A 25,637-nucleotide genomic window follows, 5' to 3' on the forward strand; every position below is an offset into this window, starting at 1 on the left:
TTTCCTTTGATGAATATGAAGTGTTCTTCCTTATCTTTTTTTTTTTTTTGATAACTTTTGGTGGAAAGTTGGTTTTATTCAATATTAGAATAGCTACTCCAGCTTGTTTCTTGGGACTATTTGCTTGTAAAATTGTTTTCCATTCTGTTCTCAGGTACATCAGTGCTCCTGAAGCCTGGCTTTCAACTCCAGGTGCAGGCAGAGACCGGAAGAATGCTGTTACTGTCTGTTCCTATGTTCCTTTGTTTAGAGGGCTCCAGGAGGGTTCCTCTTGGTCCAGGAATGTGAGCAAAAATAGTGGTCTCCCCTGAGCTCTCCTGATTGTCTGCACTTCTAAGAGTTCTGCTCTCTCCTCCATGCGTTTTGGGTACAGTGAGCTATGGGACCAGGCCAACTCTGGGTGCAACAAAAAACTACTTTCTTTAATGCTATTTAAAAACTTACCTTAAGAGTTGCGAATAAAATAGAATCAGTGAAGAGAAATGTTGATAGTTAAATAAATAAGGCATGTCCAGTTAAATTAATTTCTACCTTTAAACTATTTCAGCCTGAGATGGGGTAGACTCTTTCCGAAGAGGTAATTATCTTTTAAAATGAATTTGATGCCGATCACAATAAGTTACTTGTCCCTGTTCCCCTCACTTCAATAATAGTAGAGTCTGATTTTCCAGTCTGATCTCACCACCAGATTATACTGAGTGAGAATTGATGGGGAAGCCAGGTGATTATGCCTCCAACCCAAGAGCTTCTACACAGAGGAAGATCACAACAAGAGCAGGAAGAAGAACTTGTACACAGTACCAGAGATGAATGAATGTGCCTGTCAGTATTTTGAGTTCAATCCAGTTTAGGGAAATCAGAAATATATCCCTTGATGTAACAGTGCACTAGTCTGACTTTTGTATAAGAATCAGCAACCTGCTTTTAGAGCAGAATTTCAGTTTTAGTTCATATTAAGTTAAGTTTATTAGATACTAAAAAATATTAACAGTAAGAGACATGAAAAGAAAAGATAAAACAAGAGGAAAAGCTTATGATAATATAACACAAAACTTAATAAATTAAAAAATTATGAAAATGCTTTTTTTATTATTTCATGTATTTATATTTCAAATGTTGCCTCCCTTCCTGATGCTCACTCTAAGAGTTCTTCACCCTCTCCCTCTTTTCCTTTGCCTCTGAAAGGGTGGTCACTACCCCACTCATCATCTACTCACCCACCAGCTCACCTCCATACACATCTGCCTTTCCTGAGGCATGAAGTGTATACAGGATTAGGTGAATCCTCTTCCATTGAGGCCAGTCAAGTCAGTCCTTTGCAACATATGTACCAGGGGTCAAAGACCAGCCCATGTATGATCTTTGGGTAGTGTCTTAGTCTCTGGGAGCTCCCAGCTAGGGTGCTGTGGATTTGGTTTAATGTTTGTATTGTGAGTTCCCAAAATTGCAGGAGAATTCTGCATGTGAGATACTGAGGGTACCTGACCGCAGCTGGTTCTAATTGTCAAATAAAGTTGCTAGCAGCCAATGATTGGTCAGAGATACAGAGGTAGGACTTGAGGATTAGTGGGCAAGACTTCTCAGGAAGAAGCAGAACCACCCTCTGGGAAGCAGAAAGATCAGGCCTCAAAAGTGCAGAACAGAGAGACAGCCAACATGAGAGTAAGAGTTGGGGATCATGGGGTTGGGGATTTAGCTCAGTGGTAGAGCGCTTGCCTAGGAAGCGCAAGGCCCTGGGTTCGGTCCCCAGCTCCGAAAAAAAGAACCAAAAAAAAAAAAAGAGTTGGGGATCATGTCCGAGGAAGGCTACAACCTGTGGTAAGCAGGGGGGAAGAGTGTGCTAGCCACATGGACATTTGGGAGTGGCCTCACAGATGAACTGCTTAGGGCATATTAAATATAAGGCTGCCTGGCAATTAGAGAGGATTAGTTAACTACAATTACACAAGGTTGATTTTTGTATTCGGTTGTCATCCCCTTCAGTTCATCAATCATTCCACTAACTCTTCCATAGGGGTTCTCGAACTAGTATTTAAGATTGAATTATTCACTTTCAATTTATGTGTATGTGCATGTTTGCAGTGGCTTTGTGCACAAGGTATATACAGGTGCCTGCAAAGGCTAAAGTGCATCAGATCCCTAGGAACTGGAATTATAGGAATATGTGAACTACATAATAAGGGACGTTAACACGATACCTGAGTTATCTAGTAAAACAAGTATTTTAACAATGAGGCACTCCATCTCTATTTGAAAAAAATCATATCACAAGCAATTTTTGAAATGAAATAATAAGAAAGTAGGCCAGTGCATATTAAATCTCAAAGAAACATGTTTACAGAACAGTGGAATTTTAAAAATATGAAATGTGATAACTCTTGGGTTTTAATTTGATTGAACCTGTTTGCTTTTTTCTAGCCTTGGCTGTTCACAGACGATGTAGTTGGTTTTATAAGAACAAAGAGGATACTTAAATACAGTAATAAATATATTTGGATTTATTAGTAGGTTATTGAATTATTCAGAATGGATTTTTTCTCTAATATATTTCTTCTTAGAATCTTTGAAACTCAACTTTTGTTAAAAACATGGTGTCTAAACATGAGTTGAACATGGACAACAATATATATACTAAAATAGATAGGGAAAACCCAAGAGGTTTCAAAGCCCCCCCCCCCACAAACCTATAGGCAATAAAAGATGTTTATACTAGGGGAAATATTCCTCCCAAGGGAAGAACATAATAACTGATTAGCTAATAACAAATAGTTGACACTGAAAATATACATATAAGTAACATTACATAGACTGACCATACTTTGTTTATGTAGTTAGAAATAGATATGCAAATACACACATGTATACATAGACATAGTTACACCTATACATACTAATAAACATACATGTTGGTACTCTTTTTTTCATCTTTATTAACTTGAGTATTTCTTATTTACATTTCAATTGTTATTCCCCTTCCCGGTTTCCGGGCCATATGTTGGTACTCTTAATGAATAAGACTGCATGAATTTGAATTAAAACAATGAAGGGTAAAGTGTTTATGGGAGTGTTGAAGGAAGAAACAAAAGAGTAAAATTCTGTAATTATAATCTCATAAAATAAAACTTAAAAATTATAAAAATGTTACCCTAAATATTTATCATGATTATATTTAATTTGGTTGTTGAAAGATTGTATTCATTATATAGTTTATTTACTTTGAGCTTGCTTATTATAATTATTTTAGTGGAAAGTCAGTTAAACCAAGGCCTATTATATCTTTTGTTGAAATGTAACAAGATTTGTCAAATTACTTAAAAACAATTCACTCTGTAACCATTATCATTTTGGTCCTGAGTAGATTGATATTTATAAATTGTACATACAACTTCTTCTCAGTCAATTCTTGGAGTTTGCAAGTGGAAAAACCTCCCTTCTTAGTGGCAATGGTAGTCTAAAACATCAGAGATGTGAAGGAATTTGGGAGACAGTGACCATTTTACAATATGTTGCTTTTAGAGCCAGGAATTGCAGTGAAGAGCATGAGGATCAAAGTATAGACTGTCTTGGTACTGATCCATTCTCTTGGCACTGCATTGACTTCTGACAAATCCAAGCTGAGAGGCATCTGCCACTGAATATGTGTGGACCCTTAATCCAGAATACAGACATTTTACCTGAAATGCCATAAGCCTGAGAGGACTGCCTCAGGATTTTTCCGGGTCAGCTATTGTTCAAATGTTATCAAATTAAGACAGACTAAAGAAACTTTTCATCCACCCAAGAGAATTAGTAAATTGGGTATGAGGTATGTGGGAGGGGCAAGAGAGTTTACTCTTGGTGTTTTAAAATAACATTCACTGGTAAATTAACTTAATTTTTTCAACTTTTGAGTAGCTTGTCAATAATTGTTACTGGAATGATTGCATATTGTTTTTATCATTGTTTCATCTTAATGATGTCCCATGGTGATATTTTTTTTGAAAATGAGTTTTGTTTTTCCTCTCAGATTTTCTCAGTGAGAACTCATTTTCTCTTAATATCTCTTATTGTATGAAAGATTCCATCACAACAGGCACACTTGTAGGCTTTAGTGAGAGACCCAAACTCTTAAATAGGAGCATTTTCACATTTAAAAAAAAGGCTGAAATTCAAGGCTAATTGTCCTACCCGCTGTGATAGGAGTCAGTTAATCCAGCACAGTCATTGGTTTTGGAGCCAAAATGATATTGTATGAGAGAAAATTTCAAACTGACACTCAAGACATCAAATTAGATGGAATGAAAGCATATAGATTATATCATTTTACATCTAAATAAGACCACTATTGTAGATTTAATACTATTAGTAGGCAGAATGTGTTAAAATGCTTGCTAAGTTTCTTGCAATGGGTGTGTTAGCACTTTAATGGTAATAGACAATGTAAATGATAAACAGTAACACTTGAATACAGCATGTTTCATTTATATTTAGACTGCCTGAATACATCACTGACTGGCTATTTCATAGACTTCAACCACACTGAGTATTTTAAAGTATCCAACAAATATATTTCTAGTTGATAAAAAATGATAGTCATAGCCAGGTGGAGGCACATGTCTTTAATCTCAGCATTTAGTAGATAGAGGCAGGCTAGACATTGTAAGTTCTAGGCCAGCCTAGACTACAGAGTAAGAGGCTCCACAGCGAGACATTGCATCAAAAAACAAAGAGACAGACAGACAAACAAATAATCAGGCAAATAAACAAACAAACAGAAATACTAATGGTCAGAAGGTACTGATAGAATCTACCATGACTACTTTCCTAAGAGATGGGTTCCCTTGAGCCTGAATTGCTATCCGCAAGCATTCTTACAGGGAGGGCAATGTGGAATGCAATCAGTCAGGGGAAATACCAACTTTCCCAAAGACACTCTAATTTATGAACATTAATTCATTTGATGAGGAAGTTTTGAAAAAATTATGTTTTCATATTATAAATGATGGGATTTACTATAGTAAAGATCTTGAATGTACTTAAAGGTGTATGGGTTAAAAGACTTAGTCTTCTGCTTGGACTAAACTGCTTATCTTCTAGAATCTTCCATGCACAAAATAGCATATTAATGATTTCAGTAGTATATTATTTTTATAACGGAAGGAAACTGAGTTGCACTGGGTAAGATTCTGATTGCTGAGCAGCAACATATGTATTATTTGAGGCTCAGTATGACATGGATTTGAAATCCATGTTTTTAGCTGTAAACCATGATCTGTGTAAGCTAGTTTGCACAGATAAGGGACATAGGTGAACATTCCCAGCATCCCTTCTCATGCATGCCATTTGACTAAAGGAAATGCTATGAAATGAGTTGGAAAATCTTTGTTCCTTTATGGAATTACAATGAACAGATTAATGAGTCATTTTGTATAGTCAGACAACTAGAGGAAGAGCGAATGTTCAGTCTTGCATGCCCTTCAGAGCAATCAGAGGTGACTTCTGTTGATTCAATGTGGGAGGCAAGCTGGATTACACAGATTTCTCTTTTAGCCTGACCATTCAAAAATGATATATTTATAGAATTAGATTTGAATATGTCACTATGAGAAAAACACTAAAACTTAAAGACCTTTGAAATGCAGCTTAAGAGACTAAGGTACAGTGAAAGTATGTGTGGGTCTTTGAAGGCATTAAGTTGTGTAGCAGTGTGATGCCAGCCAGTGTGAAATGAGGACTACAGGAACACAGAAGAAGATACAAATGGCAGTTTATAGCAACAAATGAAAGGGATTAACTTAAGATACAAAAAGAAAAAAGGGTTGTGAATTTCAATTATTAGGAAAGTTATAGAGTCTTTTATTTTAATTAATTTGTCAGACCGAATATGGTTGCAGCTGTTATGGAAAAATCTTATACAAGTGAGCACTGTTTGTTTGATCTTTTCATGTCTGGATGTCATTAAATACCAAGGAAATCTTTGTTGGTCTAAAAAGAGTTAGGTAACTGAAAAGCCTTATTTTGTTGTTTTGTTTGTTTGTTTGTTTGCATGCTCAACATTGATGTAAAATGTTCCACCAAAATATTCTTTTAGCTGTCATGGTTTGCCTGTCATTCTTTGTTACGGGGAGAGACCACAGATAATTGTCCTCTTTCCACATTAATATAACTGCTGCTATTGCTGCTCCTTCAGTCTTGTTTACACAGTTATTTCAATGATAGTCTATTTCAGAGCAGACTTCCTGGTATTTTGACTCTTAGAATCTTTTTCTTCCCTCTCGACCATGTTCTCATGAGTTGAAGGAGTGTGTGTGTGTGTGTGTGTGTGTGTGTGTGTGTGTGTGTGTGTGTATATTGAACTCTACATGCTGTAAAGAGAAATTTCTTAGATTAGGGGCAGTTTCTACATGCATTTGTGAGTATATAGATGAAACTGAGAGTGTGGTAGGGGATGAGCAAACTGGCAGGAGAAGATTCTTTTTTTTTAATTTTTTTTTTTTTTGGAGCTGGGGACCAAACCCAGGGCCTTGTGCTTGCTAGGCAAGTGCTCTACCACTGAGCTAAATCCCCAACCCCTCAGGAGAAGATTCTTATCTAGGCTTATGAACTCACATTACATGGGATGCTCACTAGGTTTCCAGTGGCAGGCATGATTTTCTTCCTATGGAGGATGGATTGAGTCTAATTTGGTAACTGTTGGTTTCCACTACCCTGCGAGCACCACTTACGCAGCTTAATGCCATCCTGCCACTCTAGCAGTCATGGTTCACTGGCGTTGCACCTGAGTATGACTGATAAATTAGCAACTTGTATAATATCATTTGAAAACATGGAAGTCAGACCTTAGTCTTTCCAGTCATATGCATCTCAATTCAACATAGCTCTTTGTCCTAAGTGTGGCAGGTCTTCAGCAATAGGTGCCCAGGCAGTCAAGGTTTACACTGATAATCTATATTATTAGCAAGTCTCTTGGACTACTCTTTTAAGCCTCCAAAGTAGATTTCTCATGCCTCATGCTGGGAGTTTTGTTAGTCTATGGTACTGAAAGGTAAAAGTTTAAAAGTGCCCCCCTAGACAAAAGTTGAAACCAAAAGAAAGAAAAATAGTCAGGCCCTGGAACTTCCTGTTCCAGGAACTAGCTGACCACAGAAAGAGTAATTGCACCAGCTGGTTCAGCTACTTTTTTCCAGGAACTAGCTAAATTGCACCAGCTGGTTCAGATAATAGCAGGATTAAACAATCATGAGAAACAGGAGGTTCTTCCTTGTGATTTGGTATGGTTTTTCCTTTAAATACCCTATCTCCAACCATTCAAGGTCGAACTCCTCTACCCCTGCGTGGGAACGAGTCTCGACCCCAGTGCACTGGTGTCTGTTGTCCCTATCAATAAATCTTGTATGATTGCAGCAAGGACAGTCTCTCGTGAGTTCTTGGGGGGGTTGCGTCATCTGGAGATTTGAGTGAGGGTCTCCCCACTCCAGGTGTCTTTCACGACTTATATAGAAGAAGGGAAGCACAAGCCGCCCAAGTGGCTCAACTTCATTTAAATATATACATCTATCAAATTTATACACTCAATATTCAATTAAATATATATATATTGTGATCTGTTTTTTGTGATTACTTATAATAAGAGCTATTGGGTTATTTAAATCTGATTTTAAAAGAGTTCATTTAAATAAAGCTATAAATTCAGTTCTTTCGTTGAAATAAGTGTTTTCAAAAGATAATACCCAATGGATGGTATGCTGGAAAAAAATCAAAGAATATTTTTATTATTGTAAAATGTTCTACCATCACTATTTTGGATTTTATCTTTAATGTGCAAGGTAGTCCAGAAGATTTTTTAAACATAAAAAGATATAATTGACATGAATTTTAGGAGGAGTCTTATAGGTATAGAATAAAGATCATTACCTGGGGAAAGGCAATATGCATATAGCTAACACATAAGGGAAATGTAGCCTTCTCCCAAGAAGATGTAAGTAACTGGAAAAGGCAAGAATGGGAGCATTAGATGATTGTAGATGAGAAAAATATCAGGACTTAGCAATTGAGTCTGTCTGTGAACTTCAAGGATTTCAGCTTTCAGAGTCTAAGCAGAGCTTTTAGGGACAGAAAGAATGGAGGAGCAGGCTATATCTCTAAGCAAATGTTTTCCTTCTGAGGTGGCTGAACACCGGATAAAACACAGGCCTTAGCCAGATCTGCAAGAGGGCTGCTCAAAAGATTTCAACTGCTGCGTTTGAGGAAAAGTATCAAAAAGTATCTTTTCTTCCATTCACATTTCATTTTGCTTGCTTTTCGACATTTCATCATTTCCTAATTCCATAGTCACTGGAAGATTGTTTTTTGTACCAGACTCTTCAGGTAAGAGAAAGGGAGTAGATAGATGGCTTAGGGTTAAATTCTTTGCAGTGATAATGTGGCTTCCAGCAATAGAGCTAATCCACACATCTGAATGTTGTAAGTAAACAGCTATGCCAGTCCTCCTCTCTCTCTCTCTCTCTCGCTCTCTCTCTCGCTCTCGCTCTCGCTCTCGCTCTCGCTCTCGCTCTCGCTCTCTCTCTTGCCTGTTTATACTAGATGTTAGAGTGAGCTAAAAGGGGGAAGCTCTGCTTTTATACCGGCTGTTCTTTTCATCCTTTTCATGTTGCTCTCCTAGTAAAGCAACAACTTGCTGGTTTAAAAACTTCTGCTGTAAATGACTGCACTGCATGAGGAATATCTACCAAGCCGCTCAGTGGAGGGGCAGGCTTTGCCGAAGAATGCTGGGTAACGAAATCGAAAACCCAGTTACGCTTACTGGCATAACTTTAAAAGCATAACTCTCCAACACTCCTCTTTATTATTGCAGTATGTTTCTGTGGTATCTACGAACCACGAAGGGAATTTCAAGGTAGATATGAATTTCCTTACCTAAAAAAGGCAATTAGGGACTGGTGATTAACAAATGGGCAAGCAAACATTGTTGATGTCAATGTTGAAAGCATAAACCTTATTTTATTTTACTCTGCTCAGCCAACACTTACATTGTTATTTTTAAATGTTATATTTACATTTTTTCATTTTTTGTTTTGTATATAGGTGTGTGTGTGTGTTTGTGTGTGTGTGTGTGTGTGTGTCTGTGTGTGTGTGTGTGTGTGTGTGTGTGTTGGTGAGGCATGTATGAATGATTATGCCTGAGGAGTCCATAGGAGAGCAATAGACCCCCTAGATCTTGAGTTGTTGTTGTTTCTGAACCACCCAACATAGGTACGAAATTAGCTCAGATCCAGCAAATCCTCTCAGTTGCTGAGCTATCAGCCTCGCCCCATTATGCTGCTCTTATTATCTGCTTATTGATGTATACTCTCAAATTCTGCTGGATGACACTTCAGTTACCATAAACAGGAGGTGCAATTTACTTATCTGAATAATAATTTATCACAACTATAATTCTGGAGTTATATATATATTAAACAAAACGTACAAACCTAATTGAAGTGAGAAGAAGTCTACACTGGAAATGTATATTTTCCTTAGTCATTTTATTTGTTTACATTTCAAATGCTATCCCCCTTCCCTGTTACCCCTCCATATACCCCCACCCTATCCCTTCTCCCAATTTCCCTTTGCCTCTATGGAAATGTTTTACTTTAAGATATAATGATTAAAAATTCCAGTTCTTTATATGAAAGATACACTGAGTATTTCCTAGAAACTGATTCCTTTATTTATTTGTGTAAGGTCTCAAGTCATTTGGCTTTTTTCTCTTATGTAATCTGGTTGGCACACAAAACATTGATACTCCTTTCTAGAAATCAGAAGGACAAAAGATAGGTATGTTGTATTTGCATTATTTTAAGAAATTAGTTGAAAAAAGTTAAGAGAAGAATTCAAATTTTTATTTAATATTCATTGAAAATAACACTAAATGCACTGGAAACTGCATCAATACCAATCATATTTGCATAAATTAAAGGTATAAACACCTGCTTAAATATTTTAGGATTCTAGAAGTAAAAAATTGGGCACTTGTTGGAGTAATAGGCAATGAACATTGCTCCTGATGAATTAAGATTCATCTCAAATCTTTTACTTTTAACAGACAGCAAGGCAAGAACTTATCTTACTTTGATTTAATTTCTAGATTTTTAAAAAAACTTGACACTTTAAGTGACATTAATGTGCAAATGCAGAAAGAATGATAAACACCTTTGTGCATTTCCACAATGAGATATATTATGTACAGGATGCAGCAGTTTCAATGGCAGTAATTTGTGAGATTTCAATGTTCCTTGGACATCTTGCCTAGGTGAATTCAAGTTCCTTTATACCACTCTTAATTATTAATTATTAACTCTCATATTACATATCCCAAAGTAAATCTATTATCTATCTATCTATCTATCTATCTATCTATCTATCTATCTATCTATCACCATCTTATCTATCTACCATCTATCATCTACTTATTTATAATCTACTTATCTATCTCCCATTTCTGTCAATTCCTTCTCTTTGAATTCACAATTTATATATATATGTATACATATACATATATGGTATACAGTATATTTTAAAATATGTTTTTACTTTAGACATTGACAATTAAAGCTCATCAATATTCATGCCAGCTCACTATAATTTTTTGCGATAATCTTCTAAGTATAATATTAGCAAATTTTATTCATACGATTTAATTATTAACTATAGTCACGTTGTTTAAAATATTTCCTTGAACTTACTCTTCATGATTAAATATCTGTTCTTTGTCTAACAATAACTCCAAGGCCTACTCCTTAACTCTTTAATAATAATCATACCAATCTCTGTTTCTATGAGACCTACTTCAAAAAATGTTCTATAAAATGAAATGGTCTGATATTTGTCTTTCTATGTCTCACATATTTCACTTAATGCTTACCAGATTTATTCATGTTACAGATGACAAAAATTATTGCTTTTATTTTTAATTTGAACTTATTTTATTTCAGTATGGCAAAGTGTTCATATGACAGCACACACACACACACACACACACACACACACACACACACACACGGGAGATGGTTCAACCTTTGCTATAAATTGTGATATATACTATGTCATTGAATCTTATCTAATATTGATTTAAATGAGACAAAAACATAGTCAGGAAATCGGTTACTTCTATATCAATTTTATGCAGATTTGACCTTGTCCAAAGAAATGTATTTTGAAAGTGTTTTTAAATATGCTGAGCTAAGTAGCATACAGTACTCATTAACATTAACTCAATTTTCAGATAAATAATAAATCTCATTTGATTTTATTGCTAGGAGTTAATCCAGTAGAGTGGTTATCATCAAGTCCAAACCTTTGGGGCTTTTTAATTGTTCTGTTCAAATGAAGAACATTATGGATGCTTTTGTTACCACTCAATTAATTCTCAAACCAATTAAGATAAAATCATACATAATAATCTCCTACTTATTACTAAGTGTATAAAATTTGCCTTCATCATTTAGTCTCTTTGACCCACCATTGACAACCCCTGATTAGTGGAACTCGGGTGTTCTGGTTTTCTTTTCCTATTAGCATTAATGGACATTTGGAAAAGACACTCCGTTCAACTTGTTAATTCAAATTGACATTGAACATTTCCTATAAATTGAATGTTCTGTAACAGTTTGTCTTTGAATACTACACTTACATTTATGTAATACATATACATATTATTTTTAACATATCCCTGCTTACGAACAACATGATATTAAGGGAATGTGATATAATTTTTGACACTTGGCTGGTTATTTCATTTTTGTTTGTGATATCTTTTAAGATAAAAGATGTAAATACCACAAGTAAACTGTTAGTTTTGTGATAATTCAAAACCAAATATGTAAATATTTTTATAAGTTTTATTTCATAATAAAATAATTTCATAAGTTTTATTATAATAATTTACTATTATGTTTTTAAATTCTAAATAACATTGAATATATTTCAAAAATTTCGAACATGTTTTTCTTTTTTAAAAGTAAATATACTTTAGTTAAAACATGAAAAATTTTAAAATAGATACACTTGATTGGTAGCACATTAAGTCTAATACGATTAAATAGCTTGGGTGAATACCACAAAAATGTGATTGATTATTTTATTCTTAGTAGATAAAATTTAGTAGTATCTTCATTTATCTGCTTTGATGTCATTTTGATATTTTGTACTCAGATATCTTTGCCATCTAAATTTTAAAATAATTAGAGAAAATAATTATCCAAATTCATTTTTTATATTTTACCATTGCAAGTGGTTTTTGAAAGCACTTTTTAAAAATACATATATATTCTAAAACATATAACAAAATGATCCTTTCATGGAAAATGAGCCAGCCCATACATGGCATTATTGAACATAATTAACCTGTACTGACATCTAAACGAAGAACAGATTAATGCTTTTTTACACATTCTATTCTCCATTAACATGGCATTTTAATTGTAATTAAATTTCATTTAATTTAAATGGAATAGATTTATTTACAAACCAGGTTTCACCTATCCAATTACAAAATATAGTTTTCCAAACAGCAGTGATAACAGCTACAAAGCAATGGCTTTCTATTATGGTTTAAAGGGTAAATAGAAACTCTTTAAATTTGCTAAACAATTTGGTTTTGAATATTTTATATGGGAATTATGTATTGACACAAACAAGAACCTGTCTTTAAAAGTCTTCTTTGAAGCTATCACATTCTTGCTTGGTATTATATACAAAATATCCACATAAATTCACTATATAGTTAGCAATAAAATTATGATTTGATTGAATGTTATTAAAATTTAATTCTCATTCCAACCCTGAAACAATTTAAATGCCAGATGTAAAATTTGCTGGTTTTTTAGAAATGTATTTTGGATCTTTGCAAATTTTACGTCATATACCCTAATCCTATTCATCTCCTCCTACCCTTGTCCCTTCCCTCCACCCTTGTAGACTTCTCCAGACAACAGAGGGGGGAAAAATCTCATTGTGGAAACTGTGGTGTATCATAGTGTGTCCCACAGTATTCCCTTTTGTCCACATACTTCTTTGCTTACAAATATTTCTTGCAATAATCTGGTATGATGCCTCTGGATTCTGGTACTTTATCAATATTCAAGCTTCACTGGGACTCCTCTTGAAAATTCTGTTGTCGCCCTGTGTCATGTATTTTGGATTTGCACAACTAGCCCCTTCATGCATGCCAACAGTTAATCCATGTATTAGATTTTTGGGAAGGTCGACAAAGCCTGAAAGGTATTATAAATGCTCAGTCCTTCTGTTCCCATCCTCTCTGGTCCTTGGGACCTGCTCACATGCAACCCCTGTCACCAGGGCTATCTCTACTCTGCTTTCCAAGTGAGGTGCAGTGCTGCTCTCTCAAGTGCTGCCCCAGGCAAGGGGCAGGGACAGTTCTCCTGTTCTAGTGACCCTGTTTGGGCAAGTTCTCCCATTGATGAGGACATAAAGAATTCGGAGGAATTTTTTTTTTCTCCTTGAACAGCACTGTACAGTAGATATGATGCAGAACCTCTGGAATGGCTTAACTACAACCCCCATATCCAGGGTATGCTCTACCGTGCTGCTCAGGTGAGTAGTTTTAAAATGAACCCACACTAAATCCAGCTACCTACTTGCGGCTCTTCCAGGCCACATGGGTGTGCTCCATCTTCAATCTCTTCTTCCTCCGTCTTCTCCCTCCGTCCTGGGTCTCTTTCTCTTCCTCTTCTTCTTCTCCCCTTCTCTAAGACTTTCCCTTCCATGGCCCAATCGTAGGCTCTCGCCTTATCTGACCAGTTAAGATTTCACCTGACCTCACCTGAGTATGTGTTCCACTCCTCATCAGGGCGTCAACTCTTGGAAAGCAGATACTACAAACAGCAATCCGCAACAGTGGAGGGCCTGGTCGCTCGGGTGTTCCAGCAGGTGAAAGGCAGGTCCAGCTCTCCTGCTTTCGTGAACCCAGGGCAAGGTCTCCTGGTTGCTGAGGTGGTGAAGAGTGAAGGGGGAAGACATTATCTCTCCCTCATCCACATCACACTGGGAGACAAATGGTAGGGCTAACTCCCCTTTTTGATATTTAAAATAAGAATTTTTTGTTGGATATTTTTTATTTATCTACATTTCAGATGTTATCGTCTTTCCTGGTTTCTTTTTCATAAACCTCCCTATCCCATCCTCCCTCCATCATCTTCTATGAGGGTGTTCACCCACCCGTCTGTCTGCCCACCGCTTCCCACCCCCCTGACCTGACATTTCCCTACATTGGGGCATCAAACCTTGGCAGGACCAAGGGCTTCTCCTCATTGATGGCCAACAACGCCATCTTCTGCTACATATGCAGCTGGAGTCATGGGTCTGTCCATATGTACTCTTTGGATCGTGGTTTAGTCCCTAGGAGCTCTGGTTGGCTGGTTGGTTATTCTTATGAGGTTGCAAAGCCCTTCAGCTCCTCCCATCCTTTCTCTAACTCCTCCAATGTGGACCCTGTTCTCAATTCAATGGTTGACCACTAGCATTCGCCTCGGTATTTGTCATACTCTGCCAGAGCCTCCCAGGAAACAGATTTATCAGGCTCCTGTCAGCATGCACTTCTTGGCATCGGCAATATTGTCTGGTTCTGGTGGCTGGATCTCCAGGTGGGGCAGCCTTTCTTTCAGTCTCTGCTTCAAACTTTGTCTCTGTATTTCCTTTTATGAATATTTTTATTTACTCTTAGTACGTGCTTTCTCAATCAGCTTACTTGCAACTCCTGCAATGTGTGGGACCACTTTCCTGAATACTGAATCTGGTTATGGTAGGGCCAGATCTCCCACAATGCACAGGTGAAAGATGTGACTAATTTTTCATAGCCCTCAGACATCAGCATGTCCATGATCAGCAGCTCAGGTCAGGCATATCTGCCTAGTTTATGGTGGTAACAACCCCTTACTGCTGCAGGTCCATGAACCCAAATGTGGCCCCTGCTGCCAGGACAGGCCAAGACCCCAGCCTGATCCAAGGTGGCATAATTAGCTACTCTTATTAGGCTGTCCCTTCCTACCCTCTAGTCTCCAGTTCTGCCTCCCTTGGCTATACCCATATTCTTCTATTTCACTTTCTTTTTTATCCCCCCCCCATTTACTTATTCCTTTTATTGATACCTGGGGTCTCTAGTATCTGGGGTCATCTTAAGAGTGGTTTCAATAGCACCTCAAGTGCTATGTCTCACTTTTACTTTTGGCACCTCATTTCATGCATGGTCTGACACCCCAGACCTTTATAACAACAGACTGATGCTCATCTCAGGCTACTTCCCTGTCTGGGTCCCACAGCACCAGTCTGGTAGTCATACGGTGTGTGCTCAACACTTGACCTGCCCCAGTGGCCATCCGTCTTGAGTTTTCTTTCTTCTTCCTGGAGCCCATGTCCCGTAGAATTCCTCTAGTCTCCAGTTTGCTTCCTCCCTGGAAAACCTGTCTGTGCCTGCCTGGTCTCAGACTGGTGGTTGTCCCAGGCTTGCTGTATTTCAGGAAATGTTGGTGTACTAATTATTCAGAAGTTCATACTTCAGAACATTGAACAGGTAAATGTCACCCACCTAATGACACCCATGTGATGCAGCAACTCCATCTACAATGCCTCTAGATGCAGCAAAATTTGATTGTTTATGGCTCAGGTCACTAGCCATGCAAAGACAGGAGGTATAAATAACAGCAATTATCTAATTCTAAGGAATCAAATAATACCAAGGGCAAGCTATGTCTGGATCATACTTAGGGCATAGAATTAAAGAATTAAATATATATATATATAATATATATATATTATATATATATATATATAGTGACCTCTATTTTCAGATAACACTCTAAATAAAGTGTTATGTATTTGGAGGGGTGATGATTAAATTGAAAGAACAGAGCTGGGTGATAATTTAGCATCTGTATCTATATACGTAGACAAGTAATTTTGGACTATTTCATTTTTAGAAAATGAAATGAAAGTAAAACTACTTTCTTAATTTCACGAAAATGTTTAGAAACATTCCCTGCTAACCTAAGAATTTTATTTGATTTGGAGTGAATAGTTTTTCACTGAAGCCGCCAGCTACCCTCAGACTAGGTCATGAATTTCTATGGAGGGATTTAAGCAGCTTAAAAGACTTTCAGATATTGTTTCTTAAGAAGAAAGTACAGATAAAGTATAAAAGAGTTAGTCAACAATGACAAGAGAAGCAGCAATCATAAAGTAGTCTGAGACAACTGAACATGAATTCAGATAAAAATATCCAGGGCCCTAAGTTGCTAGGAAACATTGATCATTCAAAAACTTGTGATACTTTTGATTTAACTTTGATCAAATTTGAAGAGATTTTTAAATCCAATATTTGAGTTTACCACTTGATTTTCAACCTGGAAACATTGTAGCCACATAGATATTAAACATTCTGAAATTATAAACATCATGGTTTTTGCAAAAACAAGTAAGTGTGGAAGCTTTTTTTGATAATGGAAAAAAAAACCTTACATGCTTCCCTCAGTGGTTGCTCTATTAAATGTTTCCCTCTTCAACATGAAAAATGAAAATGAAAGGATAGCTCTTTTATTGTTTGGTTTCATAGTTTTGATCATTTATCAACCTAACTTTATCTAAAAGAGTTTGAGATGTCAGTCCATAAGAGAGAGAAAAATGAACTCTCCTATGAATCTTCATCTTCACTAAAGAATTCTAGCCTCTGACTCAAAATAAATCTACTGAAATTGTGACTGTATGTGTGTTTAAGATGATTTTCAGTACTAAAAAAATGAGCTTAAAGACTTACTCTTCTGTTCATGCTTAATTAGGAGACAACAGAGGCTGATAAATGCACTAATTTGAAAAATTAATAACTGGATTTATTTAATTTTATAATCTAAATAATTTTTTAAATTTTTCCTGATATTTCTTGAGAATTTTTTACATGAGTAGTTTTGTCATTTACATTAGTTTAAGTGCACTCTAATCCCTTAAAATTCTTTCTCTGTTCACCAAGATCCCTTTCAAATTCACGACCTCTTCCTATATATGGAAGCAGGAAAAGACTGCACCTGTTGACTTCATTTACTCTTCCTCGTATATGTATTTGTTTAATGCTGATGGCTTGGGTTTGGATAACCCATCCATAATCTCCTCATTCTTGAAGAGAACTGATTATTATTTCTCAGTATCCATTAATTGTCTGACGCTCTTCATCTAGGGCCTTGTGAGATGTTTCCTATCAGTGTTGGCATTTCCACAGATATTCAGGTCTTTGGTCCTCCATTTCTTATACTGCTGTTTCGTCTTAACAGATGTCTTCTGTACCTTAGGTACAGAGTCTGTGATCTATCTATCTATCTATCTATCTATCTATATTGATATAGGTATATATTTATATCTATATCTATATAGATATATACATGTATAGAGATATAGATATATATAGATATAGATAGCTAGATAGCTAGATATAGATATAGATATAGATATAGATATAGATATAGATATAATCAACCCTTCTTAGACACTCCACAGTTAGATGTCCTTAGCATTTTTTCTTCTAGATTTAGATTTCTATAATGGTCTCCATCTATCACATAAAGAAACCTCCTAGATGATGGGTGAGAGCTACACTTTCCTAAAAGTATGAGGTAAGTATTTAAAATGCAGTTAATAATTATACTGGTTTAGAAACCAGTTCTAATAAAAAGTTTCCTCTTAAATTTATGACTTCAATAGCCACAGCACCACACATGATTTTTTTTTTATTGAGAGGGTTTTAAGTCCAAATATAAAGCTGCTGATTAAGCCTGAGAGAAGTGTCATTATTTCATTATTGTCTGAGAGAAGATCTTTTGCTTTGCTACTAACTAAAGTGCCTCCTAGATTTTATACCCTTGGCTTCTGGCAGAGCACTTTCTAAAACTATAGAAGATACAGCCTTTACAAAAGACTATCCATGTTAGTGTTAGCAAGATTCCTCTAAGTCCTGTGTCCAAAGTATATAATGTCTTCAGCAATAGGGTCTGATTTTCAAGTTCTGGGAGGCCACCAAGGACAATGGTAATAGCCCATACTATTGTTGCAGTCTCTTAGAATGTCCTGACCAATTCCATGGGACCTAGCCCAAGCCTGGCAATGGAGATTTGTTGAATTTTCTCTGGTTTTAACATGAGTTATTTCCCAGGATTATTTTGGTTATCTAGGGGTTTTTTGGGGGGTACCATATAATTTTTAAGGACTTTTTTGATTTATGAGAAGAATATTATATAGATTTTGCTAATGATTGCATTAAATCTGTAAGTGACTTTGGTAAGATGGTGTTTTTATAATATTAATGATACCAATATACAAAAATGTGATTTCTTTCATTCTTCTGGCATCATCTTCATTCTCTTTCTTCAAATAGAAGAACACTTCATACTCATCAAAGGACAAAAGTGTGCTAAGATGATACCTCAATTCTGCACATTTATGCACCAAGCACAAGGGTACCCATACTTGTAAAAATAACATTTGTAAAGCTTAAGTTGGACATAAAACCTAACATAATAATAGTAGGAGCCTTCAACAACCAACTCTCTCCAACTGACAGCTCATACAGAAAAAAACTAAGCCAACATAATGAAACTAACAGACATTTGAATCGATTGGGCCTAATAGACTTCACCCAATCTGAAAAAATATGCCTTCTTAGACCTAATGGCTCCTTCTCCAAAACTGACCTTATAATCAGTCACAAAGCAATACTCAACAGATACAACAAACAAACAAACAAACAAAAACAAACAAACAAACAGTACACCTCATACATTATCAGACCACCATGGATTAACACTGAACTTCAACAACAGCAGAAACACTAGAAAGTTCATATTCTCAAAACTGAACAACTCTCTACTCAATGATGTCTGCACCTAGGAAGAAATAAAGAAACAAAGACTTTCTAGAGTTCAATGAAAAGTAAGGCACAACATACCCAAATTTATGGGACACAATGAAAGCACTGCTAAAAGAAAAGTACATAACACTGTCTCCATAAAGAAATTAGAAAATTCTCATATGAGCAATTTAAAATTACTCCTGAAAGCTTTAGGAGAAAAAAGAAAGGAACAAATACACTAAGTAGAGTAGAAGTAAAGAAATGATCAATTTAGGGAGAAATCAATAAACTAGAAACAAAGAAAACAATTCAAAGAATCAAGGAAAGCAAGGACTGGTTCTTTGAGAAAATCAACAATATAGACAAACCATTAGCTAAAATAACAGAAAGACAGAGAGATAGTATCCAAATAAAATCAGAAAGGAAAAGGGAGACATAACAACTGACACTCAGGAAATTCAAAGATTCATTAGGCCTAACTGTAAGAGTTTGTGTTCTAAAAATTAGATAATATTAATGAAATGAATGAATTCCTAGATAAATACCACTTACCAAATTAAATCAAGAAAAGATAACCTATTTAAACAGCCCTATAATCCTGAAATAAATATAAGTAGTCATTAAAAGTCTCACAACAACAACAAGAAAAACCCAAGGCCATTCAGATAGTTTTAACTGGAATTCTACCAGACCTTCAAAGAAGAGCTACTACCAATACTCCTCAAACTGTTTTACAAATGGAAACAGAAGGAAGACTGTACAATTCTCACCCATTGAATCAAGGAATATATCAAAAAACATCAAAGTAGGCTTTATTTCAGGAATTCAAGAATGGCTCAAGATTCTGAAATCCTTCAATGCAGTCCACCATATAAAAAAACTGAAAGAAAAAAATCACAGAATCACCCCATTGATGCTGAAAAAACTTTGACAAAGTCCCAAACAACTTCATATTAAAAGTATTAGAGAGATCAGGGAAACAAGGCACATACATAAACGTAATAAAAGCAAACAAAAAAAAAAGCAAGTAGCCCTTCTTTATACAAATGATTAATTCACAGAGAAAGAAAATAGAAAAACAAGACCCTTTACAATAGCTATAAATATGTAAAATATATTGGTGTAGTCTAACCAAACAGGTGGAAGACCTATGTAAAAGAACTTCAAGTCACTGAAGGTAAAATTTGAGGAATATATCAGATCATGGAAAGATTTCCCTTGCTCATGAATTGGTAGGATTAACATAGTGAAAATGGCCATCTTAGCAAAAGCAATTTACAGATTGAATGCAGTTCCCGTCACAATTCCAATGCAATTTTTTTCTCATACTGACAGAATAATTCTCCACTTCATATGGAAAAACCCATAAAAAACAGGATAGTTAAAACAATCCTAAACAATAAAACAATCACCATTCCTGACCTTAAATTGTAATCCAGAGCAATAGCAATACAAACTGCATGGTACTGGCTCAGGAAGTGGCAGGTTGATCAATGGAATGTAATAGAAGACACTGAAATAAACCCATATATCTATAGCTACTTGAGTTTTGACAAAGAAGGCAAAACCATTCAATGGAAAGAATTTCAACAAGTAGTACTGGCCTAACTGGATGCCTGCATGTAGATTACAAATGGATCCATATCTATCACCCTGTACAAAATTAAAGTCCAAGTGAATCAAAGACCTTAATGTAAAATAAATCAAATAGAAGAGATAGCGAGGTATAGCCTTGGACTCAATGGTACTGGAGACAATTTGTGAACAGAACACTGATGGATCAGGGTCTACAATCAACAGTTAATAAATGGAACCTAATGAAACTGAAAAGCTTCTGTAAGACAAAGGACACTGTCAATAGGACAAGATAGCAGCCTATGCATTGGGAATGGTTCTTTACCAAAATTACATCTGACAGAGGACTAATCTCAAAATTTTATAAAGAACTCAAGAAGTTAAACTCCAACAACACAAATAATTCAATTAAAAATGGAGTACAGAGCTAAACAGAAAATTCTAAACAAAATACCAAGAGGCATTTAAAGGAATGTTCGAAGTTCTTTGTCAACGGGGGAATGCAAATTGACATGATTCTGAAATTTCATCTAACATTCTTCAGAATAGCTAAAAATAAAGACTGAAATGACAATAGATGCTGGTGAGGATGTGGAGCAAGAGGAATACCCCTCCATTGCTGGTAGGAGCACAAACTTGTAAAAGCACTTTTAACAGCAATTTGGTCATCTTTTAGAAAACTAGGAATAGTTCTGCTCCAAACCCAGCACTACCACCCTGGATATATACCCAAAAGATGCTCTACCATGCCACAAAGACTTTTCCTCAACTGTTTTCATAGCAGCTTTATTTGTAATGCCCAGAAATAGGAAACAATCTAGATGTCCCTCAACTGAAACATAGAAAAAGAAAGCCCAACAGTGTCAACTAACTTGGTTCCTTGGAGGCTCTCAGAGAGACTGAACCACCAACCAAAGTTCATACACAGGCTGGACGTAGGGCCCACACACATATTACCTCATGTGTAGCTCCATCTTCTTGTGATTCCTGAGAAGGTAGAGCCAGTGTTTAACCCTCGTGCTGTTGCTTGTCTGTGGAATACATTCTTCTGGCTGTGTTGCCTTGACTGGCATCAGTGGAAGAGAGTTGGGGTGGGGAGATACAGACGGAGATGTCTACCCTCTCAGAGGAGTAAGAGAGAAGTGAATGGGGGAGTGACTGTGTGAGATGGAAACCTGGAGTGGGGATAGCAGTGACCTGGATGTAAAGTGAACACATAAATAAATAGAAAGAAAGAAAGAGAGAGAGAGAGAGAGAGAGAGAGAGAGAGAGAGAGAGAGAGAGAGAAAGAAAGATTTTCATTGTATAGGTGTTTACTGTCTTTGCTTAAGTTTAATAGTAGATGTTGTTGTGAAAATAAAAAAACAAAACAAAACAAACAAAAGTAAGGTGTATTTTATCTCGCTCGGTCCAGCACTGCAGTGCCCCAAGATATCTGCTAGATATCTTGGCAGAAATACATCCCAAATCCTAGGCGGCCCAGTGTCTCCTGCTGCCGCACACTTTCTTACACTCAAACTGTCACATAAAAGAACACACAACACAGTAACTTTAGATTCAATGGATAAGATATAATTACCCACCTAACCATACAAAGCCCAGTACCATCCACTGCTTAGGAACATTAATAACAACCTGTAAGTACACAGAGCAGAATCTTTACATCAGCCTCCATCTTCCTGCCACGGCTTCTCTCTCTCTCCTCTCTCCCTCCTGACTCTTACTTTCTCTCCTAGTCACCTCCTCTTCCTTCAAACTTCTATCCCGCTCATCCTTCCTTCTCATCCAATGACAGGCCTCCTTCTATATTGTGCCTGCCTCCCCTGTGACATCATCCTACAAGTAGATACTTTATACTAAGGTTAATTTGGATAGTTGACTTCCCAGGAACTCTTTCTCACGGTGTTTGTTGTAAGGAAATGCTTTTTGTAAGTCGATTCTATATCCTACCAATTTGCTGAATGTGTTGGTTATTGCTAGACATTTTCATATGCAACTTTTAGGAATATTTTGTGGTTCTACCACCATAATTTGCCCACCTGCATATCATGATTTAGACATTCTATATGTTATATGCCAGAGAATAAACAATTTATTAAGCCAATTCTATATCCAAGAAGTTTACAGAGCTCTACTGACACGAATTGAACCCTGAGATACATTTACCCAATTTTACTTGAAGAAACAGACCTTCACAGTACATTGGGAGACCCACCTTTATTCTTCAGAAAGAGAAATAAGAAGAAATTTCAGCAAAACTGGTGACTCCTGCCATGTCAAAGATGGAGTGACACACTCCTGAGGTAGAAATCTTAGGATAATTTGCATTTATCACCAGAGGCTGAGATAAGATTTGCAGAAGAATGAACATGATGAAAGTGATAAGGAGAAAGTGAACTTGAGAAGGAACAGAGAAGATACAGGTCCTCACACTTCACTCAACCTTGGAGAATTGCCACCCCTTATATCTGAAATTTTATGTATCTGTTTATTAAATAGGTTCAGTCACACAGCAATGAGTCGTTTTATCACTAACCTGGGCCCAGCTGATCTCATGGATTTGAGTGTGTGTGTGTGTGTGTATGTGTGTGTGTGTGTGTGTGTGTGTGTGTTTGTGTGTGTGTGTGTTTGTGTTGTTGTTGTAGTTGTTGTTGCTATTCTTGCTATTACTGTTGTTGATTTGTTTTATTTTAATCTTTAATCCTTTTTTACAATCGAGTCTTTAACCCCATTCCTGGTATGCCCCCTGACTGCTCCCCATCCCATACCTACTCCTTCCGGTCTCCAAGAGGATATACCCCCACCCCCAAACACACGCCTATTCCACCAGACCTCCCACTCCCTGAGGCCTCAAGTCTCTCAAGGGTTAGGTGCATCTTCTATCACTGAGGCTAAACCAGGTAGCGATCTGCTATATATGTGTTGGGGACCTCATATCAACTGTGTCAGGTATATGTTGCCTGGTTGGTAGCTTAGTGTCTGAGAGATCTTGGGGGTCCAGGTCAGTTGAGACTGCTGATCTTCCCACAGGACCACACCCTTCCTCAGCTTCTTTCCTCTTTTTCTCAATTCTACCACAAGGGTCCCTGGCTTCTATCCATTGGTTGGGTGCTAGTATCCTTAACTGACTTTCTCAGCTGCTTCTTGCGTCGCTTGGAGGGCAGCCATGCTAGGCTGCTGTCTGCAAGCATACCACAGCATCAGTAACAGTGTCAGGCACCAGGGCCTCCCCTTGAGCTGGATCCCAATTTGGCCTGTTCTTCTCTCGTGTTCCTCTCTATTCTGGGTCAGAGTTTTTGACTGTGGGATGGCAACCCCATCTTTTACTTGATGTCCTGTCCCTCTACTGGAGGTGGACTCTATAAGTTCCCCCTCCCCACTGTAGAGTACTTCATCCAAGGTCCCTCCCTTTGTGTCCTGAAAGTCTCTTACCTACCAGGTCTCTGGTACATTCTAGAGGGTCCCCTAACCTCTTACCTCCTGAGGTTGCTTGTTTCCATTATTTCTGCTAGCCCTCAGGACTTCAGTCCTGACTCCACACAACCACCCCCCTCCCCACCACACACACCTGAATATTTTCCCCAGATGATGGATTTTTAAATGCTCTTTTTATATTCTCTGTTTATATTTTCAGATGTTTACGTATCTTAGCATACTTCTAATCTAAGACTGTACCTTGCCATCTTACCATTCTCTGACGCTAGAAATCATCATAATCCTTACATTGCGTGTCATTTGCTTCCTAATTAGGCATGTTTTGTTTTGTAAGAATCACACACATTTTTTACCTTTCTCTTTTCTTTATGTAGGTTCTTCTAGCATGAAGTCCAGCACCTTCATTCACATTATTGCAGTCATTTCTTGATCAAATGTTTCTATTTTTATATTTAGTCCACGCTTAGCTCAAGTTTCTATGAAACAGTTCTCATGGTCTTGGCAAAATGAATTTCTACTCTTATCTTCAGCTCAAGTTAAAGGTTTTCTTAGTGGCCTATTATTTCATAATAAGTAATTGCACACCTTGGGTGTTTCCTAAATTTTTCTGTAAACACTCTAGGGCTTATAACACACACACACACACACACACACAAACACACACACACACACATGTTATCTATTTTTCTATTGTGCTGACTGACTTCACAATGATTTAGAATGTTATATCTCTTCCTAGCTCAGTACAAGTTCCTATTACCATGTCTTCTGGCTATATTTTTGCTTATTCACCTACTTGTCTATGAAATTTCCATTAACAATAATTCATTATGACTCTTCCCAAATCGCCCATCAAAGAATAATACATAATTTCTGTAAAGACCCATTGGTTCAGCATGCCTTGCTTCACATAGCTGGCCACATTAGATTTAGGCACTGGTGTTCTGTGTCCATTTATATTTAGCTTTCCTACTGAAATAAGGCAAGACACATGTTTTCTTTGCTCAATAAAATCTATTTATATCACAGAAAAATTGGTTAAATGGGTGATTAATAGTCAATTAGGTAAATAAAGTTATATAAAGATTTCAACATATGAGAAACATTCATGTAAAATAACTGACTTTTGTTTCTTTGCAGGTGTTATTTCAAGGTCAAATATATATTAAAATGTACATTAAGTTCATAATTATAATGAATTATTTTTAGATAATGACCAGGAAATAATGAAAAAGCCACATTGAAATGTCAGGAACTTTTTTGATCTTTATTGAATTACATTTTAGCAGACAATGCTAATTAGAGATTTTGAATTTTACCATAAAGAACAAAAAAGACACAAAGCTTTGTAAGATTCTATTATATCTAAATTTAATAAATGGTTTTAAGAAATTGCTCAAAATGTTTCAAAGAATTTCACATGGAGAACAAAGAACTGATGAAATAAAGTTCCGCACAGTACATAATACAAAAAGTCTGTTTCCTTGACCTTAAATCTATTACTTATGAGTACTCAGCAAATCTTGTTAATGCTTCAGTATGGAGGTCTTTTTACAGAAACTTTCTTCCATAAATTAATCTACTAATGGCCTATTTCAGGAGGCTAACACAATAGAATATACCCTGGGAATTCAGTTTAAATGATATTGAAAAGCTCTGGACAAGCATACTGCTCTCTGACCAATGTCTCCGTGACTTAGGGAAAATTAAAAAAGAAAAAAAAGCTGGACTAGACAATTTTCATTTCTTTGAGTTCTGT

The 25,637-nt window shown here is 36.5% G+C and overlaps 1 pseudogene; it reads right to left on the bottom strand.

The window, feature by feature from the left end:
- Positions 1-15,499: 15,499 nt before the first annotated feature.
- On the bottom strand, positions 15,500-15,614 carry LOC120099026 (small nucleolar RNA SNORA17; annotated as a pseudogene).
- Between the last annotated feature and the right edge of the window lie 10,023 nt (positions 15,615-25,637).

Source organism: Rattus norvegicus, chromosome 20 (assembly GCF_021556685.1).
Source record: "Rattus norvegicus strain SHRSP/BbbUtx chromosome 20, alternate assembly SHRSP_T2T, whole genome shotgun sequence".
Taxonomy (NCBI): Eukaryota; Metazoa; Chordata; class Mammalia; order Rodentia; family Muridae; genus Rattus; species Rattus norvegicus.